Source organism: Hipposideros armiger, unplaced genomic scaffold, assembly GCF_001890085.2.
Source record: "Hipposideros armiger isolate ML-2016 unplaced genomic scaffold, ASM189008v1 scaffold_178, whole genome shotgun sequence".
Lineage (NCBI taxonomy): Eukaryota > Metazoa > Chordata > Mammalia > Chiroptera > Hipposideridae > Hipposideros > Hipposideros armiger.
The window spans coordinates 1158177-1162626 of NW_017731528.1; the positions used below are offsets into that span (position 1 = coordinate 1158177).

At 47.6% G+C, this 4450-nt stretch overlaps 1 protein-coding gene across 6 annotated transcripts in view; it reads right to left on the bottom strand.

Moving 5' to 3' along the window:
* Positions 1 to 4089, bottom strand: part of ZMYM2 (zinc finger MYM-type containing 2) — a 106711-nt gene extending 102622 nt beyond the window's left edge. For 3 of the 6 annotated variants that reach the window (XM_019652365.1, XM_019652364.1, XM_019652359.1), the window contains exons 1-2: positions 3735 to 4089; positions 2618 to 2686 (exon numbers count right to left, since the gene is read on the bottom strand). The gene's annotated coding sequence lies outside the window, so the exon portion shown is untranslated. Of the gene's footprint in view, positions 1 to 2617; positions 2892 to 3439; positions 3590 to 3611 lie in introns of those variants that run through there. The other 3 variants (XM_019652361.1, XM_019652362.1, XM_019652363.1) reach the window with 3 other exon arrangements.
* Between the last annotated feature and the right edge of the window lie 361 nt (positions 4090 to 4450).

Genomic DNA, 4450 nt, shown 5'->3' on the forward strand with positions numbered 1-4450 from the left:
CCAGCAGCCAGCGTGAGCAGCCAAGCAGCTGCAGTGAGCAGCTGTCCAGAAGCCGGCAACTGATCTCCCTCGCCTGGGAAGAGCGCAATAATGGTGCCAACTTGGGCCAGTGAAGCAATGTACTCCACAACTAGACTGAACAACAAACGACAGCAACTTGTCTGTTCCCCTTCCCCCAATTCCCTAGCGCTGTTCCCATCCCCCAAGTCTCCAATAAAAAAATCTTAAAAAAAAAAAAAAAATATGAACACTGTTGTACAAAGATGGCATGTCAAGCTCCATATCCACGCAAAAAATAAAACACTCATATGTCAGCATCTGTGTGAGGTGATTCAGGGTTGTCTCACCAAACAAGGTACAAAAAAGTCCAGCCCATGAGATTATATAAAAGTGGAACATGGAAAAGTAGGGACTATCCTGCTTTTCCCCTTCAAATGTTTAAAAGGATAGGTGGGAGGGGACGGTGATACATACTATTAACAATGCATTAAAGAAAGACACCATGAATATGCAAAGTATGTATTTTTAACTGTTAAAATAGTTCCTAAGTACATCTAGTAGCATCTAACTCATATTAAGTACCCAATAAATGTTAAGTGTAATAAAAAACTTATTTAGTCAAGGTCAATTAAAAATTGTCAGGTTATCTTCATCTTATTGTCAGGCACATTAAAACACCATTAACTGGTGTTTTTAAGTAAAGGAATTTTAAATTCTGAGCTAAAGCATTAAGCAAATCAATAAGCACTTTTTTTTAAATTAGTTTCTGGTGTACAACACAGTGCAATAGTTATACTTTTTACCCCTCAAAGTGACAGTCCCCCCTCTCCCAATCCACCACCCCCACCACCTCCCACCCCCATATCAAGCACTTTTTGGTATTATTTGAAAGAACCATGGCTTTCCTTAGTATACATGTGTTGATATTGCAGAAAAGTCCTGACTATACATTTTGTATGTCATCTCCAAATGTCTACCAAAAACATAACCAATCATAAACTGTCCCCCTATCAACATCACAACTAAGAACCAAGAAAAAAATCTGATAAAGGTCAATCTTTTCTGAAAATGTGTGGTGATAAAATAAATATTGCCCATGTATTTGAAAGATCTGATCCTTGATCCATTACATCTTAATGACCTAATGCCTGAAAAGAGCTTTAAACCTATTAGAGAAGTCATATTCATTCAAGTTGCAGTATGTAAGAAGCAATTAGACTCTAAACTGTACAAAGACACACTGAAAAAGAGACTATATTATTTTTAATTCAAACAGAGCCTGTTAGTTTTGAAATAAGGCAGTAAAATGATCTAATTGATACCTATGGTTCTATTATTTTTTTAAAAGGTAGTCTGTAAGATTCAAACATTATATATTTGTTTACACACTGTTCTCTAGGAAAAGAACCAAGACTGAAGAGATTCTAACCTTGGATTTTTTTTCCGTTTCAATTTCTAAATTTGTTTAAGAAAAGCATATTCTTAAAGCAGGACAGCATAGTTGCTGAACTTAGGCACTGTAATCAAACTACTTAAATTCAAATCCTTGCTTCACCAAATCAGACTATGCCTGTTTCTTCCTCTACAAATTAGGACTAAAAACAGTACCCATATCACTGGGTTTTCATAAGGATTACTTAACACGTGTTAAAAATAAGTTTGGACATGTGTTGATAATTACAGAATGCAAATGATAGGTACACATAGGATACTGAACCTCTTCTCACTCATAAATTTGAAAGTTTCTAAATAAACTTAAAAAAAAACACCTTAGTTTAGAATTGTGCTAGCATACAATAGGGGCTCAATATGTGCCATTTTTATTATCCAGCGGTCTACTTGCTAAGATCAAAGGAACTAATACGTGAAAGTGTCCTGCACTGGGCCTAGAATGGTATCTATTTAATATAAGTTGCCATCTTCACATCCTTCACAATCAATATTCAGCAAATATTCACAATCAATTACCTGTCTTTTGACCCATTTGGTAATTAATACTTAAGTATAAGCCACTATCCTTATGATTCACCTTTGGCAGAGATCTAAAAGTTACAATATTAACTATCAATGAACTCTAAGAGTGTATACAATGTGTCCAGAGCGTACCTTCACTGTTATTTTGTAACTAGTTTCAATTGACGGCAATTTTGCCTGGTTGTTTTCTAATTGCCTAGCACATCACCAGACTGCCTTAAAACCAACAAATTACAAACACTAAACTCCACTGTAAAAGTAGAAAAAATGTTAAAGATGGTTGCTTGCATAGCATTTAAAAGGAAGTAACTTCAGTTCCCACTGTGGAACTCTAGAGGGCACCAGAAATATACCCTCCTCCCCAGCACCCCTCCTCCCGGGTAACGTGAGCAGCTGCAGGAGCCCGTCGTCTGGTTGCTGAGGTTGGTATTGCAGCAGCAGAAGCGATGTCTGCAGCGGTGCAAACAGCGCCCACTCCCAGCTGCCTCCCAGCCATTACCCAGGCTTCGCCCCGGGGGCAGCTGCCACCCAAGGGAAAGCTCCTCCCCCTCAAAACAACGGGGACAGACGAGTCCCATGGCTGAACCCTACATACAACCTGACAACGTCTCTAACAGCAACAAATTAGGGGCAAAGGACTCACAATGGGGATGTTTTCCTTCTCACTTTCTGTCAAAGATGTACCAGACAGGGTTGAAGACGATTCCTGACCCTGGGTAAGAAGAAAAATGAGAAATGGATCAAGAACAACCTATCCAGGTGGGAGAACCAAACCCTTCCCACCAGGAGGAGGCAGAGAAGGGAATAAGAGGTCAAGAAGGTTCGGCCCTTCTACTATCACTGCCCAGCCCGAGACCCAACAACCCATCGTACGTAAAGCGGAGCAAAAAGGCGTAAGATATGTATTTGGGACCAAAACCCACGTGAAATGCGAAATCTGGAGGGAGGAGGCGGAGGACACCAAGCCTGCTCCCGGGAAGGAGGCGGGGGAAGGGCGAACGTTGCCTCGACGCCAGCAAGCGAATGGTATTCCCTCCCAAACTGGCCCACCGGGCATCACCCCCGTCACTCCGGGCACCAATTCGAAGGTAGGGTCAGCTCACGTCACTGCTGGGCTGAAATCTCCCATATTTGCCCCAAGCATTTGCCCTGGGCCCAAGACTTGCCCCCCCCCACCCCGCCTGCAGTCGGCGACCGGCAGCGCTGCCTCCCCGTCCGCCATTAGAGACCCAGCCAAACAATACGTGAGGAACCAGGGCCGCGCAGCGCGATGCCGGGGAGGAGAGCGCGCAGGAAGGGCCCGGGGCAGAGGCAGACTCTCGCCCCCCAACACCTAGGGGCCCCCGGCTCCAGCGTAGCCCGGGGAGCCCGACCACTACCTCGCGCCCCTCCCCCCACCCCCCCCGCACAGAAAGGGAAACACTCGGCGCCCCCCGCCCCAGGCGCCCCACGCCCGCGTCCTCACCCGGCCCTCCCAGCCTCGCCCGCACGCCCGCAGCCCTCGGGCCGCACGCGCCGGCGCCCGTGACATGAGCGGAGCCCGGAGCAGCCCCCGAGGCCCGACGCGCAGGGGCGACGGCGGCCGCGCCGCGGGGGTTAGTCCCGGGCCGGGGGGAGGCTCTGGAGGCCGCCCTCACCCATCTCCGCCTCTCCAGCCGCCGCCGCCTCCGCCTCCGCCTCCGCCTCCCAAGGCTGCGCTGCGCCAGCCACCCCCACCATCGGCAGACCCGGACTGCGAAGACAGCGGGGACGAGCCTCACCCGGTTCTGGCTGCGGCTCCGCGGAACGAACCTCCCCTCCCCCGGCCCACCCCCTTCGGCAACGCGCACAACTCCGTTCGGTCCAGTCCCGGGTTTAGCGCTGGTGAGCAGAAGGAGGCGGAGAAGGCGGCGGAGCGGCCGAGCCCGGGAAGACCCCGCCTGCTGCAGCCCCATTGGCTGACAGGGAGGGCGGGGCGGGGCGCCCGGGGCACGTCCATTGGCTCCGTCGGCCTTCCTTCAGGACCCCCTCGAGGGGGTGGTCCGGGAGGCTGTCCATCAGGTGCAGGCCACACCTCCGGCGTTTCCAGTGGCCCCTCCGCCAGCCGGAGCCCGGAGCCGCGTTTACTCCCTGCTTTTCCCCTTCAAATGTTTAAAAGGATAGGTGGGAGGGGACGGTGATACATACTATTAACAATGCATTAAAGAAAGACACCATGAATATGNGCGCCACTCGGCCGGCCCCTGTCCTGTGGTTATTATTTTACAATTTCCTTCATAAAAGTCTTGGATATTTGTTATAGCTATTTCTATTGTATTTCTTGCAATAGTGAAATGGGTTTTTCCCATGACATTATAAAATGTTTCCACAGCAAAGAAAAAACCATAAATGAGGTGTAAAAATTTGCAAAACAAAAAATATATTATATATACATACATAGTTGTGACAGAAAAACTGATATCCATACTTTAGAAAGAACACAAATTAAACTGACTAT